The 19,732-nt window shown below is 48.2% G+C and overlaps 1 protein-coding gene across 1 annotated transcript in view; it reads left to right on the top strand.

Moving 5' to 3' along the window:
• MALRD1 (MAM and LDL receptor class A domain containing 1) overlaps positions 1-19,732 on the top strand; it is a 900,174-nt gene that overhangs the window by 488,200 nt on the left and 392,242 nt on the right. The gene's annotated exons all lie outside the window — the stretch shown is intronic.

Here is a 19,732-nt window from a genome sequence, read left to right on the forward strand (position 1 = left end):
TGCCCTGCTCCGCTTCCCAGTCTGTACTGGTCCTTATCCAGCCTGTTTACCTACCTGCCAGTACCCGCTTGTCTGTATACCAGCCATGCCTGCCAGTACCCGCATGTCTGTATACCAGCTGAGCCTGCCAGTACCCGCCTGTCTGTACAGTACAGACCAAAAGTTTGGACACACCTTCTCATTTAAAGATTTTTCTGTATTTTCATGACTATGAAAATTGTACATTCACACTGAAGGCATCATTACTAAGAGGTAGTAATCGGAAATGGTTTTCACTTCACAGGTGTGCCCTGTCAGGTTTAATAAGTGGGATTTCTTGCCTTATAAATGGGGTTGGGACCATCAGTTGTGTTGTGCAGAAGTCTGGTGGATACACAGCTGATAGTCCTACTGAATAGACTATTAGAATTTGTATTATGGAAAGAAAAAAGCAGCTAAGTAAAGAAAAACGAGTGGCCATCATTACTTTAAGAAATTAAGTTCAGTCAGTGCGAAGAATTGGGAAAACTTTGAAAGTGTTCCCAAGTGCAGTTGCAAAAACCATCAAGCGCTACAAAGAAACTGGCTCACATGAGGACCGCCCCAGGAAAGGAAGACCAAGAGTCACCTCTGCTTCTGAGGATAAGTTTATCCGAGTCACCAGCCTCAGAAATCGCAGGTTAACAGCAGCTCAGATTAGAGACCAGGTCAATGCCACACAGAGTTCTAGCAGCAGACACACCTCTTCAACAACTGTTAAGAGGAGACTTTGTGCAGTAGGCCTTCATGCTAAAATAGCTGCTAGGAAACCACTGCTAAGGACAGACAACAAGCAGAAGAGACTTGTTTGGGCTAAAGAACACAAGGAATGGACATTAGACCAGTGGAAATCTGTGCTTTGGTCTGATCAGTCCAAATTTGAGATCTTTGGTTCCAACCACTGTGTCTTTGTGCGACGCACAAAAGGTGAACGGATGGACTCTACATGCCTGGTTCCCACCGTGAAGCATGGAGGAGGAGGTGTGATGGTGTGGGGGTGCTTTGCTGGTGACACTGTTGGGGATTTATTCAAAATTGAAGGCATACTGAACCAGCATGGCTACCACAGCATCTTGCAGCAGCATGCTATTCCATCCAGTTTGCGTTTAGTTGGACCATCATTTATTTTTCAACATGACAATGGCCCCAAACACACCTCCAGGCTGTGTAAGGGCTATCTGACCAAGAAAGAGAGTGATGGGGTGCTAAGCCAGATGACCTGGCCTCCACAGTCACCAGACCTGAACGCAATCGAGATGGTTTGGGGTGAGCTGGACCGCAGAGTGAAGGCAAAAGGGCCAACAAGTGCTGACCATCTCTGGGAACTCCTTCAAGATTGTTGGAAGACCATTTCCGGTGACTACCTCTTGAAGCTCATCAAGAGAATGCCAAGAGTGTGCAAAGCAGTCATCAAAGGAAAAGGTGGCTACTTTGAAGAACCTAGAATATAAGACATATTTTCAGTTGTTTCACACTTTTTTGTTAAGTGTATAATTCCACATGTGTTAATTCATTATTTTGATGCCTTCAGTGTGAATGTACAATTTTCATAGTCATGAAAATACAGAAAAATCTTTAAATGAGAAGGTGTGTCCAAACTTTTGGTCTGTACTGTATACCAGTTGTGCCTGCCAGTACCCGCCTGTCTGTATACCAGCCATGCCTGCCTATTCCTGCATTCCCCGGTGTGGGTCAACAGCTGTGTGACCGGGGTCTGACCTTGAGTAGCACCTGGGCCACCTCTCTTGTCCCTCCTCGGACTACGGAGTCGTTTAAGCCGCCGTGCGTCCGTGGTCAGATCTGGCGAGGCCCCTAGTCTCGCCTCTCCAGGCACTCCTTGGTTCATGGCCCACTGGGACCACAAACCATGCTCACACCAAACAGTCCGGGCGTGAGCGTAACAACTGGTATTGGCACCCTTTACATTAATGTAGTATGGAAGCACATTTTGACTTGCCTGTGGTAAACCACAAAAGCGATTTACCTGTGATTAATTGTCGGTGACCATGTGACATGAATTAGCCAATGTATGATGACTCCAGTGTTTTAAAAAGCCACATGTTAGGCCCTGTTTCTTTGTCACAGTGGTGAAGACAAAGGAGCTGTCTGAGGACATCAGAGCTGCTAGAATTGGCAAACACAAGACTTGCAAAGGGTATAAGGCCATCTCCAAGGACCTTGATATCCCAGTTTCAACAGTGCGCAATGTTATTAAGAAGTTTGCCAAGCATGGAACCGTCAAGAACCTCCCTGGATGTGGTGGAAAGATGAAAAATTGATAAGAGATGTCTTCATACGTTGGTGCCAATGGTGGATAAAACACCACATTAAACATCCAAAGACCTGAAGGCCAACCTGGAACAGTCTGGGGTCATGGTTTCAACAAGTACCATACTCCGCACACTAAACCAAGCAGAGCTCTATGGGGGAAGGCCAAGGAAGAAACCATTTCTGAAGAAAAGACATAAAAAGGAACAACTGATCTTTGCTAAAGAGTACCTTGACAAACCACAATCCTTCTGGGAAAATGTTCTGTGGACAGATGAAACAAAAATAGAGCTTTTTGGCAATGCAAAGCAACAATTTGTTTACAGACAGCGCAATGAAGCTTATAAGGAAAAGATCACCTTACCAACAGTTAAGCACAGTGGAGGATCCATAATGTTGTGGGTTGCTTTGCTACGACTGGTACTGGAAGCCTTGATTGTATCACAGGAATCATGAAATCAGAGAATTAATCAAGAGATTCTAGAGCGAAATTTCCTACCCAGTGTTAGAAAACTTGGTTTGAGTCGAAGATCATGGGTCCTCCATCAAGACAATGACCCAAAGCACACATCCAAAAGTACACAGGAATGGTTGAAAAAGAAAAAATGGACTGTTTTAAAATGGCCAGCAATGAGTCCTGATCTCAATCCCATTGAAAATATTTGGGGTGAGCTGAAATCTGCCATTGAGAAAAAGAACCCTGCAAACATTCAAGAGCTTGAACAAACTGCAAAGGAAGAGTGGGAGAAAATTCCAGCTGAGAATTGCAAGAAGCTTATAGTTGGCTGCAAGAAACGTCTGGAGGCTGTCAGCAATGCCAAAGGGTGGGCAACCAAGTATTAATTAGGGGTGCCTTTATTGCTGCACATGCTTTTTGTTCTGTTTCTTCTTTGAAATTGCAAACAATGTTTTATTGATGTATTCTTTGGGCCACTAATTAAAAAATCCTGAGGATATAACTTTGGTACATTTCCATTTATTTCTGAAGATATTGTACAGTCTATGAAAAAAATGAAGGGATGCCGATAATGGTGAGCAGCACTGTACATCCCTCAAAGTTTTCTACTTTCATTAACTTGAGTAATGAACATCTAGTATTTTGGGGTAATTTGCCATGTGCTTCAATGTTGACATGTCTTTAATTAATTCAGCCAATAAGAAAGAGCCTGAGAATACAAAACATGGTGCAATTAATTTCCAGTAATGTCCACAATGAAAACATAATGTCGTTGTGTAAGCCTCAGTGACTTCTTATTTGCTGTAGAAGCTTGCCTCATGTCCCTTGAGATAACCACAGATAACAATTGTCAGACTTGTTTATTGATGGCTATGAAAAGAGACTGTATTATTTATATCTGTCAGTGCAGGTCCTAAGGACTGGAGATATAGAGACCTTTTAAATACAGAAGGCTAACACCTTCCTCTAACCCAACTTCACAATTTATGTCAAGCAGCCTCATTGTCTTTCGGGTTTCTACACTTAAGTGCCCCATGCACAATTGATAACTGTCATCCAAACGATGATTCAGCCGATCCTTTGGCCAATAGCTACTTTGCCCAATTCTTTGATACATATGAGTACTTGCTCCGTTGAGAGCTCCTGGGTTCAGCCGACTCAAGTCTAATGTGTATGGGGGCCGTAGGGCTCGCACTCATCAGAGTAAATAAAATCGTTCCAATGATGTTCCTGAAAAGTAGGACGAGTGTCATGCGAGTACAATGCGAAAAGAATCTTAAATACAGATGTAGATAGAGTGAAGCAGTGACTGGGATCGTATACGAGGGACATTCTATATCCCCCCGAATGTGTACAGAAACCTATTAAATCCATTGGAGTTCATTGCAGTCACAGACATAGCTGCGGCTGCAATACAGGAATGAAGGTGAGCATTGACCTGGTCAGGCTATCTGCCTAAGGCAGATTAAGTAAAACCCGGAAGGGCCTTCATTTCTTGGAGGAGGCTACAGGAAGGCAGTGGGGCGGCCTCCTCCCTCCAACCCGGGTTTTCCTGTGGCTTTTGCCACAGGTCCTTTAAAAACCCTGCACTAAGGATTAGTGTTGCTCAGTGTTGGGACCTGCTTGGAATGTAGCAGGAAAGCTTGGGGGCCTGTATGTAGCTGAACCTACGCCTGGGAAGGTTCTGCACCTGTCAGGCTCAGAGCGGCAACTGTTGTTCTGGACTTATGTTAACCCGGCTGCGAACCTGAGGACTTTCTGTTTATCCGTAAGTAGCTGAATAAAAGCTGTTTATGTTGGACTTGCTTGGGTCACTGCCTCAGTTACTGCACGGTGTGAACACCGCCGCCTTGCAATAGTTTGATAGATATAAATATGCCATTGAGATATGTAATCAGTGCTTTGCGTTTGTAGCTTACTGTACATGTTTTTAGCTAATAAATAATGAAAAAAATGGCATGGGCCCCCCTCATTTTTCGTAACCAGCTGAGGGAAAAGACACAGCTGAGGGCTGGTATTATTATTCTGAGAAGGGGTCACTATCCGTGGATATTCCCATCTTAATTAATAACAGCTCATAGCTGTCTGTTGTTATGATCTGCTACAAGAACTAAGGAAAGATAGGAAAACTGTCCCTACAATAGGACTAAGCTGATTCCCTACGATGCAGCGGGCAACCTGTTCCTTGTGAACAGACCCGCCTTCGTCCTCAGCTAGTCTGAACGCAGACCTATAGATATAAGGGAGGGGTCCCTAAAAGTACTAAGGACTGGGACAAAATTGGACACCTCCTAGCAGAAGTTGTAGCGGAGCAAAAAGACAAACAGACAAAAATACTTAGAGGTCCAAGGACCAAGAAAACTATAGAGATAGGTACAAAGCACCTAGCTCGATTAAGAGTCAAAGTAACACTGAAGTCCAGCAAAGCCAGAAGGGTCGAGCTGGAATAAATATGCAACAGGTCACGTGACCACAAAATAGAAAAAAAACTAACAGGAGGGTTCTAACAGTACCCCCTCTTCTATGAGGATCATCTGGATCCTCCAGGCCCAGGCCTATCAGGAAACCTCCTGTGAAACGCTCTTATAAGTCTAGGAGCAGAGACATCATCTGCCCTTACCCAGGAGTTATCCTCAGGACCGAAACCTTTACAAGCGACGAGATACTGCAATCTCCCTCTATGCCTTCTGGAATTCAGGGTACGAGAAACTTCATATTCACCGTCTTCCACCACCGGAGGAACTGTGACAGTGGCATCCCTATCCGATACATCAGCTTTTTTCAACAAGGAAACATGAAACACCGGATTAATCTTCCAGGAGGAGGGAACCTCCAACCTAACAGCAGACTGGTTAACCACCTGAAGCACCTTAAATGGTCCCACAAACTTCGGACCCAATTTCTTAGAAGGAATCCTCAACCGCAGATTCTTTGAGGACAACCAAACCATGTCACCAACCGTAAACAAAACCTCTTGACGTTTCCTGTTAAAATACTTCTTAGACTTTTTGTTAGCCTCTTGAAGGTTACAACGTACATCAGTCCAAACTCTCTCCAAATCACCGGAAAAATTCTCCTCCTCCGGCACAGCCGACACCAATTTGGAGAACGAACCAAACGATGGATGTCTCCCAGTACAACAAAAAAATGGAGAACACCCAGCAGAAGAGGATGTATGGTTGTTAAGAGCAAATTCAGCAAGTTGCAGAAACTCAGACCACCCCTCTTGATTGTCTGCCACAAAACAATGCAAAAACTGCTCAACATCCTAGTTCTTTCTTTCTGTCTGTCCATTAGACTCAGGATGATACCCAGATGAAAATGACAATTGGACTCCCAACCTGTCACAAAAAGCACACCAAAAACGAGCCACAAACTGAGGTCCCCTATCAGAAACAATGTCGGGGGGAACGCCATGGAGTCTGCCAATTTCCTTGACAAAAGCCTTAGCGAGTGTCTTAGCGCAGGGTAGTTTAATCAAAGGAACCAAGTGACACATCTTGCTAAAACGGTCCACGACCACCCAGATGACAGTGAAACTCTCAGACACAGGAAGGTCAGTAATAAAATCCATTGCAAGATGCATCCAAGGTGCACTAGGAACCTCCAGAGGGCAAAGCAACCCCGCAGCCGTAGCATGTGAAGCCTTTGATCTAGCACACACCGTACATTGACGCACCCATTTAATGATTTCCTTCTGCCACCCAGGCCACCAAAAACTGCGACCTACCAGTCTCTTAGTCTCAGAAATTCCTGGATGACCTGCCAACCGAGACTCATGACACTCCACAAACAACTCTCTCCTAAAGGTTCTAGGCACAAACAACCTCCCATGGGGATGGGGCATCCTCCTGGGCTTTCAGAATCCCATCTTCCAAAACGGAGTCCAATGCTGCTATCACAACTCCTTCCTGTAAAATGCTCTCCTCCTCCTCGGTACCAACCATGGGAGAAAAGCTGCGAGATAAAGCATCAGCTTTAACATTCTTAGTACCCGGGATGTAAGTAACAGAAAAATTAAACCGCGAAAAAAAAGAGCCCACCTAGCCTGACGGGCATTCAAGCGCTTGGCAGCATCTAGATAGATCAGATTCTTATGATCAGTGAAAACCTGAATGGGAAATTTAGCACATTCCAAGAAATGACGCCAATGTTCAAATGCGAGTTTGATAGCCAGCAATTCCCGATTACCAACATCGTAATTAAGTTCGGTTTCAGAAAATTTTTTCGAAAAAAAAGGGATGAACCCCATCCTTGTTCTCCTGAGACAAAACCGCACCGACCCCCACCGAAGAAGCATCAACCTCGACCAAAAAAGGCTTGGTCTCATCAGGCTGCATAAGGATGGGGGCAGAACTGAACCTCTACTTGAGATACACAAAAGCTTCAATGGCCTCAGTAGTCCACTGGACCGTATTCGCACCTTTCCTGGTGAGATCGGTCAGCGGCTTAACAATTATAGAAAAATTCTTAATGAATTTTCTGTAATAATTGGCGAAACCCAAAAATCTCTGTATCGATTTTAAACCAATAGGCCTAGGCCATTCTTGCACAGCCTGAACCTTCACCGGGTCCATCTCAAAGCCCTCGCTGGAGATAATGTAGCCCAAAAAACTAATTCTCTGCACAGTGAACTCGCATTTCTCCAGCTTAGCAAATAGTGAATAGTCACTTAATAACTGCAATACCTCAGGTACGCTCTGCCAATGAGACTCCAGATCTGGCGAATAAATCAAAATGTCATCCAAATACACCACCACATTCTTACCAATCAAAGGTCTCAGGATGTCATTAATAAGGTTCTGAAAAAACGCTGGTGCATTGGTAAGACCAAAAGGCATAACCAGATTCTCAAAATGACCCACCGGGTTTTAAAAGCAGTCTTCCATTCATCACCCTCCTTCATTCGCAACAAATTGTATGCCCACCGGAGATCAATTTTAGAGAACCACTTGGCCCCCACTAACTGGTTGAACAAGTCAGTAATTAATGGCAGTGGGTAGGAATTGCGTACGGTAATTTTATTAATTTCGCGAAAGTCCAGACATGGACGTAAACCGCCGTCCTTTTTTTTTTACAAAAAAAAATCCAACAACCACAGGTGACTTAGAAGGTGTAATGTGACCAGCAGCCAAGCTGGTCTGTATGTATTCCTCCAAGGCCTTTCTTTCAGGGATAGTAAGATTAAATAAGCGACTCTTGGGAAGAATAGCTCCAGGAACAAACTCAATGGTGCAATCATAGTCCCTGTAGCATCGGCGTCTCTGCCCCGTTCTAGGCAGAGACGCCGTCCCTCTCACCTCCCCGCTCCTGGCGCGGCGTCCTCCAGCGCTTCTCTCCCCGCTGCTTCCGGCACGCGCTCCTTCCCCGGCAGTGTGCTTAGGGCGCGCGCGCGCTCCCCCTCTCTTAAAGGGACCACGCGCGCAGTCCTAAGGAGTCCCCGGCCAATTGCCGGAGGACCTCCCATATAAAAGGCACCTCCTCCAAAATGGAGGTGCCCGAGCAATGTTGTAGCACTGTTCACTACTCTGCTTCAGCCCTCAGGTCCCGTTGCCAGTTACCTGCCAGATACCTGCCAGATTCCTGCCAGTCTGCTGTCAAATTCCTGCCTGTTATCTTGCTACCTGCCTGCTAGCCTGAGGTCCGACGGTCTGCCTTCCAACTTCTGTCAGTCTGTCTAAGGACCAGCCTGCCCGCTCACCTGGGAGCGCACATCTTCTACCTGCCTGCTTGCCTGAGGTCCGACGGTCTGCCTTCCAACTCCTGTCAGTCTGTCTAAGGACCAGCTTGCCCGCTCACCTGGGAGCGCTCATCTACTGCCTGTCTGCTAGCCTACCAGGAGGCTCTGCCGTCACGTGCTGTGACCACCCGCCTGTCCAGAGACTCCTGCCCGCTCACCTGGGAGCGCTCATCTGCTACCTGTCTGTTGGTCTTTCTGGAGGCTCCGCCGTCACATGCTGTGACCACCCGATTATCCAGAGACTCTTGCCTGCTCACCTGGGAGCTCACGTCTATCATCTGCCGCCACAGGTCGTACCAATCCTTTACCCAGAGACTGCCCCGGTCACTTGCCGTGACCTCCTGCCCGTTCATCCAGAGACTGCCCCGGTCACTTGCTGTGACCTCCTGCCCGTTCATCCAGAGACTGCCTCGGTCACTTGCCGTGACCTCCTGCCCGTTCATCCAGAGACTGTCCCAGTCACCTGCTGTGACTGCCTGCCCGTCTACCCTGGTCGCCACCCGCTCCCTTACAAGGACCGCCCCCTTGTATAGTAGCTCAGAGGTTCCGCCTCCCAGACCCGTTACAGTTTGCTCGGGCCATGGAACCCGGTGGCACCCAAGCTCCCTCGCTCTCGGACCTGTGTCATGAACTGTCCCGTCAGAGGTCCCAACAGGAGTCCATCCTGGGTCACCTGCGGAATGTCAATTCTCGCCTGGACACTCTGACTGCTCTGCCTGCAACCACCGCCAGTGCCATGACTCGCAATCCGGCAGCTCCACTGCCCACTAATAACATGGTATCCTACCCCGGACCCCGGCTTTCTGCACCTCCTCGTTTCGGAGGCGACTCCGCCCAGGCTCGGGGCTTCATAAATCAGTGCACCCTGCACTTTGAACTCCTGTCTCACCAGTTTAACTCCGACCGGGCCAAAATTGCCTTCATCATGTCCCATCTCACCGGAGAGGCCCTGGCCTGGCTAAATCCTCTATGGGAGAGAGGAGACCCCCTGGTGTCCGACTTGCCTGCCTTTCTCACGGCTTTCCGGAAAGTCTTCGACGAACCCGGACGGAAGACCTCATCCGCATCATCTCTGCTACGCCTCCGTCAGGGAAGTCTCACCGTGGGCCAATATGCCATACGGTTCCGTACCCTTGCCTCGGAGCTGGCCTGGGATAATGACGCTCTGGTTTCAGTCTTCTGGGAGGGTCTGTCCGGCCGTATTAAAGATGAACTTGCCGGTCGGGACATTCCTACCACTCTCGATGACCTAATAACTCTTGCCACCCGGATTGACCTGCGGTTCCAGGAGCGTGCCAAAGAGGTCACCCGTGAGAGGAGGTTTCCACGTCTAGCTCCTACTTTTCAGAAACCCGTCACTCCCTCCGTCTCTCCTCAGCTACACTCTCCTGAGCCTATGCAGGTCGACCAGACCAAGATGGTCGGTTCTCGCCAAGAATCTCGCCGAGCCGAAGGAAGCTGTTTCTATTGTGGCAGTATGAAGCACTTCATCCGTTCCTGCCCGGAAAAGCCGGGAAACGCCAGTGTCTAGGACCACTCGGAGAGGTCGTCCTAGACAAAAGTAAGCCCTCTCCGTCTCTGACCTTACCGGTCTCTATTGCTTGGGGAGAAAACCGTCTCTTTGAACTCGCCCATCTGGATTCTGGAGCTGCTGGAAACCTCATCTCCCAGTCTCTGGTAGAGAGATACCATATTCCCACCAAGTCCCTGGCTGAACCACTGTCAGTCGCCTCCGTGGATGGAAGACTTCTCTCGGAGACCATCCTGCTCGTCACCGAACCCATAACCCTGCAGGTGGGAATGCTGCACTCTGAGGAGATCTCATTCCATGTGCTGTCCGGACTTTCTCACTCCCTGTTGCTAGGTCTACCTTGGCTCCAGACACATGAACCCGTATTGAACTGGCGGTCCGGTGAAGTACTCCGATGGGGTCCTGATTGCCATAGGACCTGCCTGGTCCCGGTCCGTCCACTTCGCCCTCAGCCTACTCCAGCTAACTTACCTGGTCTCCCGGCTCCCTACTGGCCCTATGCGGACGTCTTCGGTAAGAAGGAAGCTGAGACGTTGCCACCCCATAGGCCATACGATTGCCCGATCGACCTGGTACCTGGCACCACTCCTCCCCGTGGGCGTATCTACCCGTTGTCTGCAGCCGAGACCCGAGCCATGTCTGAGTACATTGAAGAGAATCTGGCTAGGGGATTTATCCGAAAATCTACCTCCCCGGCTGGAGCCGGATTCTTCTTTGTCAAAAAGAAAGACGGCTCGCTACGTCCCTGTATTGACTACAGAGGACTCAATCTCATCACGGTAAAAAACAAATATCCCCTGCCACTCATCTCCGAATTGTTTGACCGTCTCAAGGGCGCCAGGATCTTCTCCAAGCTGGATCTACGAGGAGCGTATAATCTGGTCCGTATCCGTCAAGGAGACGAGTGGAAGACGGCATTCAATACCCGGGACGGTCACTACGAGTACCTTGTGATGCCCTTCGGTCTCTGTAATGCTCCCGCGGTCTTTCAGGAACTAGTCAATGACATCTTCCGTGACCTCCTGTACTCCTGCGTAGTGGTATACCTGGACGATATCTTGGTCTTCTCTCCGGATCTCCCCACAAACCGGAGGGATGTTCGTCAGGTCCTGCTTAGGCTTCGGCAGAACCACCTTTACGCCAAATACGAGAAGTGCCTCTTCGATCAGACCTCCCTTCCGTTCTTGGGCTATGTCATCTCCCAAACAGGTCTGCAAATGGATCCCGAGAAGCTCTCTTCCGTTCTAAAATGGCCTCGTCCTGAAGGTTTGAAGGCGATACAGCGATTCCTGGGCTTCGCTAATTATTATCGTCTTTTCATCCCACACTTCTCGTCTCGGACTGCTCCCATATCTGCACTTACCCGTAAGGGGGCTAACCCCAGGACATGGTCGCCTGAAGCCGAGGAGGCCTTCCTTTTCCTAAAGAAAGCCTTCGCCTCTGCTCCCGTCCTGCACCGTCCGGACTGTAATAAACAATTCTACCTGGAGGTTGATGCCTCCTCCTCCGGAGCCGGAGCGGTGCTCACCCAGAAGTCTTCTACCGGGAGAATGGTAACGTGCGGCTTCTTCTCCAAAATCTTCTCCTCGTCGGAGCGCAACTACTCCATTGGAGACCGGGAATTGCTAGCCATCAAATTAGCGCCACTCTCCCAGTGCCATCTGCTTGAAGGGGCTCTCTACCCGGTAATTATCTACACGGATCACAAAAACCTGGCATATCTCCAAAATGCCCAGAGACTCAATCCTCGCCAGGCCCGGTGGTCGTTGTTTTTTGCCCGCTTCGACTTCATTCTTCATTTCCGTCCGGCGGACAAGAACGTCAAAGCTGATGCCTTGTCCCGGTCCTTCCTGTCCTCCGATCAAGAGGAGGAACCTACGCACATCATCGACTCCTCCAAGGTGATGAATGTGGCCCCCTTGGATCTGACTCGTCTTCCACCCGGTAAGACGTTCGTAGCTGTGCCAGATCGGGAGAGGGTTCTTCGCTGGGGACATTCTTCTAAACTAGCTGGCCATGCTGGCCAAAAGAAGACCTTCCAACTTATTACCCGGCATTACTGGTGGCCTACCCTGCGTAAGGACGTGGTAGACTTCGTCGCGGCCTGTTCATCCTGTGCCCGTAACAAAGTTCCCCGACATCTACCTGCCGGCCATCTCCTGCCCCTTCCCGTACCTGCTGCTCCTTGGCAACACATCGCTATGGACTTTATCACCAACCTTCCAGTTTCTGCCGGTTGTACTGTCATTTGGGTTGTCGCTGACCGTTTTTCTAAGATGGCCCACTTCATTCCCCTGCCTAGTCTTCCGTCTGCACCCGAGCTGGCTAAATACTTTATCCGCCACATCTTCCGTCTCCATGGTCTGCCCCTCCACATCGTGTCGGATCGTGGGGTTCAGTTCACCTCTTGCTTCTGGAGAGCCACATGTAAGCTGCTGGACATTACCCTGGATTTCTCCTCCGCTTACCACCCTCAGTCCAATGGTCAAGTGGAGCGGATCAATCAGATCTTGTCCAGCTACCTCCGGCACTTCGTTGATGCTCACCACTCGGACTGGGTGGATCTCCTACCATGGGCCGAGTTCTCTTATAACAACCATGAGAGCGAGTCCTCTTCCAAATCCCCGTTCTTTATAGTCGGTGGCCAACATCCCCGGATTCCACTTCCTGTCTCCGTTTCTGTGGACAACCCTGCTGCGGAGTCTCTTGTCAGCGAATTTTCTACTATTTGGGAGAGCACCAGGTCCGCTCTTCTTCTCTCCTCTGAGCGGATGAAGAGATATGCTGATAAGAGATGTCTGGATCCGCCCCAATTCCGTCCGGGAGACAAGGTTTGGCTCTCATCCAAACATGTGCGGCTCAAAGTACCCTCCTACAAGTTGGGTCCTCGATTCATTGGCCCCTTCGAAGTCCTCAGGCAAATTAACCCTGTGGCCTACAAATTAAAACTCCCGGCCACCCTACGGATCCCCAACTCCTTCCACGTATCTCTCCTCAAACATGTTGTCTTTAACTTTTTTTCCAAAGATCCAGGTGCCCCTCCTGCTCCGGTTTCCGCTGATGACATCTTTGAGGTAGAGAGTATTCTGGCCTCCAAGAGGGTAAGAGGAAAAACCTTTTTTCTGGTAGATTGGAAGGGGTTTGGTCCTGAGGAGAGAACTTGGGAACCCAGGGAGAACATCAACGCCACGCTTCTCCTTGAGAAATTTCTTTCTGACCAAAAAAAGAGGGGGCCTAAAGGGGGGGGTACTGTAGCATCGGCGTCTCTGCCCCGTTCTAGGCAGAGACGCCGACCCTCTCACCTCCCCGCTCCTGGCGCGGCGTCCTCCAGCGCTTCTCTCCCTGCTGCTTCCGGCACGCGCTCCTTCCCCGGCAGTGTGCTTAGGGCGCGCGCTCCCCCTCTCTTAAAGGGACCGCGCGCGCTGTCCTAAGGAGTCCCCGGCCAATTGTCGGAGGACCTCCCATATAAAAGGCACCTCCTCCAAAATGGAGGTGCCCGAGCAATGTTGTAGCACTGTTCACTACTCTGCTTCAGCCCTCAGGTCCCGTTGCCAGTTACCTGCCAGATACCTGCCAGATTCCTGCCAGTCTGCTGTCTAATTCCTGCCTGTTATCCTGCTACCTGCCTGCTAGCCTGAGGTCCGACGGTCTGCCTTCCAACTTCTGTCAGTCTGTCTAAGGACCAGCCTGCCCGCTCACCTGGGAGCGCACATCTTCTACCTGCCTGCTTGCCTGAGGTCCGACGGTCTGCCTTCCAACTCCTGTCAGTCTGTCTAAGGACCAGCTTGCCCGCTCACCTGGGAGCGCTCATCTACTGCCTGTCTGCTAGCCTACCAGGAGGCTCTGCTGTCACGTGCTGTGACCACCCGCCTGTCCAGAGACTCCTGCCCGCTCACCTGGGAGCGCTCATCTGCTACCTGTCTGTTGGTCTTTCTGGAGGCTCCGCCGTCACATGCTGTGACCACCCGATTATCCAGAGACTCTCGCCTGCTCACCTGGGAGCTCACGTCTATCATCTGCCGCCACAGGTCGTACCAATCCTTTACCCAGAGACTGCCCCGGTCACTTGCCGTGACCTCCTGCCCGTTCATCCAGAGACTGCCCCGGTCACTTGCTGTGACCTCCTGCCCGTTCATCCAGAGACTGCCCCGGTCACTTGCCGTGACCTCCTGCCCGTTCATCCAGAGACTGCCCCGGTCACTTGCCGTGACCTCCTGTCCGTTCATTCAGAGACTGTCCCAGTCACCTGCTGTGACTGCCTGCCCGTCTACCCTGGTCGCCACCCGCTCCCTTACAAGGACCGCCCCCTTGTATAGTAGCTCAGAGGTTCCGCCTCCCAGACCCGTTACAGTCCCTATGAGGAGGTAGAATTTGCGACTCCTCCTCTGAAAAAAACTTCCAAAAATCCTGAATAGGTACCGGTAATTCCCCTCTTTCCTCAGCAGCAATGCGACCGTTACAACATTTATCATAGCACTTAGGACTCCAAGATTTAATCTCATTAGTAGACCAGTCCAGTAAAGGATTGTGCTGTTTTAACCAAGGCAAACCTAAAACTACTGGAGAAGGTAAATTATTTAATACCACTAAATCCAAATTCTCTTGGTGAATACCATTAATAGTGAGGGGAAATGCAGCAACCTTGTGAGTAACACATTTCAAAGGAGTGTTATCAACAGCAACCACAGAAATAGGAGATGACAAAGGTTTGGGTTCCAATTTATGTTTTTCCAAAAAACCCTTATCAATCACATTCAGTGTAGAACCACAATCCACAAATACCTGAAATTCAATCAACTCTTCCTGCAATGAGGTACTCCCTGAAAGAAATACTCCCTTAGAGTTTAAACAAGCAATACGGGCATAACTGACCTTTTTTTTTTCTTTGTTCAACAGAAGCTCACAGTTCTTAACAAAATGGTCAGATTTACCACAATAAAAACACAATCCCTTGGAAAACCTACAGTCTTTTTCCTGAGAGCGGAGTGACATCGCCCCAATCTCCATCGGTTCTCCGTCGTCCGAGCCGACCCTCTGATGACTAGGAGCTGCCATAGCAGGAGTTTTCTCCTCATTAACCCTGGCACACAGTCTCCTGTCCACCCGTATAGCTAATTGCATGGCTTCTTGCAAGTTTCCAGGTGCAGGGAAAGCAATCAGCAGATCCTTAACCCTTTCACTTAAACCAGCAAGAATTAAACATTTTAACGCCGAATCATTCCATCTCACTTCAGAAGACCACCTTCTGAAGTGTGTACAATAATCTTCAACATCACCTGACCCCTGCTTTAAACGTCTCAGTTGTGTCTCAGCAGAAGAGACTCGATTAGGATCGTCATACAACAACCCCATAGCAGAAATATAATCTTCCACTGATCTAAAACATGGATCATTAGGTTGGAGAGAAAAGGCCCATCCCTGTGGTTCCTTGCGCAAAAGTGACATGATAAACCCAATGCGCTGTGATTCATTCCCAGAGGGTCTGGGTCTCAAACGAAAATATAATAAACAAGCATTTTTAAAGGAAAAAAAATCTTGTTGTTTACCATAAAAAAAATCAGGCAGTCCTACCTTCGGTTCAACAGAATGCGCTCCAGGACAACTACTCACGTGTTGCTGGAGCTCGGCCACCTCAAGAGACAATCCCTGCAGGCGTTGAGCCAATTCCTGAACAGACACCATGCTGACCTCCGGATCTCTTTCCTTAGGATTTTTTTTTTTATTTTGGGCTGGACTTACTGTTATGATCTGCTACAAGAACTAAGGAAAGATAGGAAAACTGACCCTACAATAGGACTAAGCTGATTCCCTACGATGCAGCGGGCAACCTGTTCCTTGTGAACAGACCCGCCTTCGTCCTCAGCTAGTCTGAACGCAGACCTATAGATATAAGGGAGGGGTCCCTAAAAGTACTAAGGACTGGGACAAAATTGGACACCTCCTAGCAGAAGTTGTAGCGGAGCAAAAAGACAAACAGACAAAAATACTTAGAGGTCCAAGGACCAAGCAAACTATAGAGATAGGTACAAAGCACCTGGCTAGATTAAGAGTCAAAGTAACACTGAAGTCCAGCAAAGCCAGAAGGGTCGAGCTGGAATAAATAGGCAACAGGTCACGTGACCACAAAATAGAAAAAAACTAACAGGAGGGTTCTAACATCTGTATGGCCTTTACTGCTTATTAAAAAGGGGGTACCCCCCAAAAAATTACATGGGTTCCCCCCTCTTTTTAATAACCAGCAAATGCTAAAGAGACAGCTGCGTGCTGATATTAATAGGCTAGGAAGGGGCCATGGATATTTTCCCCCTCCCAGACTAATGACATAAGCCCTCATCCTCCCTGGAAATGGCGCATCCATTAGATGCGCCAATTCTGGCGCTTAGCCTCGGCTCTTCCCATTTGCCCTTGTGCTTTTCCAAGTGGGATAATGGTTTTGGGGTTGATGTCAGCTATTTTATGATCGTTGACATCAAGCCCAGGGGTTAGTAATCGAGAGGTGTCAATAAAACACCCCCATTGCTAACTCTGTAGGTTTAAGTAAAAAAACTAACAGAGCAAAGTCCTTATTTAAACAAAAACACTCCCGACCCTCTTTTAACCATTTATTAAGATTCAAATAAAAATAAAAAAACAAAGTAACCCTCACCTGTCCACAGATAATCCATACTGATGATGTCCCACGACGATCCCCAGCTCTGCTACATCCGGTTGGTGTGTTGAGTCATGACATGAGTATGCGACCGCTCAGCAAGCCAGCCGTAACACACTGACAGTAACGAGGGAATACGCCTGTAGTGTTGAGCACTGACGTCAGTAAGGTGACCGGAGTTCATCGCCCATGATGTATTAGCTAAATACATGCACAGCAAGCTACACACGCACTGCACTAATTAAATATCTCAGTGACATATTTCTATCTATCTATTCTATCTATTCTATTCTGACGGTTCACGCTGTGAATTTATTATACTCGGCTGATGAAATTTCGGGTTTCCTATGAGATAGGTGCTTAAAAATCAAACGGCATACACATTGTCTGTGTGTTTTGCGATTTTTTTTTCTCCCACCCATTGACTTACATTGCAGAGTCTCGTCCGATATACGCGTCCATTCGCAGCATGATGCAATTTTTCTCTCAGTCCGATTTAAGCTGAGAAAAATCAGATGAACACTGAATCATTGAATAACATTAGTCAAAGTGCAATCTGATTTTTTACCGGATTGCACTCGTCTGATTTAAACGCCGGTGATTATGAGACCTTAAAGAGACAATGGGGTTATATTTAGCAAACAGACAAACTTACTGATAAGTACAAAGAAAAGTTATAATACCAGGTCCCAGCAAGGTGCAGACAAGGCAAAATGTCAGACTAGAAAGGTCACGTTAAATTCCATCTATATTTGATGAAGAGCATCTCAATGTATATCCATCTTTGTTCAGTGGTAGAATTTGCACATAGGGTTTGAGCCTGGGGACAGGGGCATACATAGAAATCATGGGGTCCCATAGCAGAAATTCTTTTTGGGCCCTCCAAAACGTAATATTCAGCGGGGTCACAGAAGAGCATACCTCACAACTTTACAGCCCTTACAAAGTAATTTTCCTCCAACATAGTCCTCCATACAGTATTATGGGCACCAAATAGTCCTCCATACTGTATAATGGGCCCCACATAGTCCTCCATACAGTATAATGGGCCCCACATAGTCCTCCATACAGAATAATGGCCCCACATAGTCCTCCATACAGAATAATGGACCCCACATAGTTCTCCATACAGTATAATGGACCCCACATAGTCCTCCATACAGTATAGTGGGCCCCATATAGTGCTTCATACAGTATAATGGCCCCACATAGTGCTCCATACAGTATAATGAGCCCCACATAGTCCTCCATGCAGAATAATGGGCCCCACATAGTCCTCCATACAGTATAATGGGCCCCACATAGTGCTCCATACAGTATAATGGCCCCACATAGTGCTCCATACAGTATAATATGCCCCACATAGTCCTCCATACAGTATAATGGCCCCACATAGTTCTCCATACAGTATAAGGAGCCCAATATAGTGCTCCATACATAAAATTATATAAATAAATACTCACCTCTCCCCATTCACCCGCTGCTTTGGTCTCTGCAGTCTACGGTATTCTGACCCTCTGCACTGCTCAGCACAATGGGCGCGCTGTAGTGATATCATCATGACCTCTGCGCTGAGACGTCACAGAGCTCAGACGCAGTGGGGGAATGATGGGAGAGGGACAGTCAGCTGACGGCCCCCTCTCCCAACATTGTTTTCAACTGTATCGCCATCCAGGACCAGTATGCCGATACAGTTGACAGTATTATGACGAGTGGGGGGACCCGGTGGCAGCACTAGCACCGGGCCCCCGATTCACAGCCCCATAGCGGCCGCGTGGTCTGCCGCCATTGGTGGTATGCCACTGCCTGGGCACCTTCTGCCACATACAAAGTCAAATTTATCAACACTCATTTAGAACTTCAGATTTGGGACATTTAAAGATGTTGTCCACTTTCACAATTCTTTAGGCCAAATGCTACCTGTAAAAAAACAAACAAAAGTCCACCACACACATTAAACTAATGCCTGCATAATTTGGTGATATCGACCTGTTCAGCCAACACTCAAATTTGTATGAGGTTGCTGGGAAGATGTCAATCATGTCCAATTTCAGACTGCTAATCACTTTGTTCTCCCAGAGATAAGCCTCTAGCTGAAACGTCTGTTGGCAGCTTTCTTATAGAGCACACAGGAGCGCTCAGCCTAATAAGTGCTCATGTGTATGGAAGAACCAGCTGACATGTCTGTTGGTCGAACGATTGGCTGAAGCATCATTCGTCCGACAGTCATCTAATGTGTATGGCCGGCTTAAACTTTACTTATCTTCTCTGGTTCCAGCACTGTTTTTCTGCCACTGCCGTGGTCTCTGCTGATGACACCACATTGGCAGTGCTGAAGCCAATCACTGATCTCAGCTCCTAGTGCCATCTACATCGGCAGGGCCGATGAGGTTAGTGATTGGCTGCAGCACGGTTGATGTGATGTCTCCAGCTGCAGCCAAACAACAGAGCCTGGGCAGTGGTGGAGATCCAGTACTGGATTTAAGGATGATAAGAAAAAATTTGTTTGTTTTCTTATAAGTAGCTGAGCATATGGTAAAATGGGGACAATGTCTTAAGCCCAGCCACTAAGAACACCATGATGCCCCAAAACTCTTACTTTAAGTGGGGATTTGCTAACTCTCCTGTTTAAGGATTGTCCCAGCCAAGTAGGAATTGTTGTTCAAGAGTGGAAAAGGGGTTTCTTTTTTTTAATAGAGAAGTGGTTCCCCTAAGGTGGCTAGATCGAGGGGTGAAATTGATCCAAAGAATCTATAGCAGCTTCCATTTTGAAAAGGCCAACAGACCTAACATAATTACTAGACACAGCAACCAGATGTAGCCAATGGAAGGAAACAGAGAATCTGCTGCAGAGGAGGAGGTGTTGGAGCTGCAGGCACTCACAGGGACTCCCCGCTGGAACTGGATGAGACACCATTATTATAAATGGCACATGATACTGTAGACAGGGGCCCGATTACAGTTTCTGCACTGAGGTTTAGTACTTTCAAGTTATGCTATTGGCTTTCATCTCTGACTTTTGTCTCATAAATACCGCAACCAAGTGGCACGCCTCAACCAATCATGGTA

Source organism: Phyllobates terribilis, unplaced genomic scaffold (assembly GCF_046119375.1).
Source record: "Phyllobates terribilis strain yellow unplaced genomic scaffold, ASM4611937v1 Scaffold_4__5_contigs__length_816908805, whole genome shotgun sequence".
In the NCBI taxonomy this organism is placed as follows: Eukaryota; Metazoa; Chordata; class Amphibia; order Anura; family Dendrobatidae; genus Phyllobates; species Phyllobates terribilis.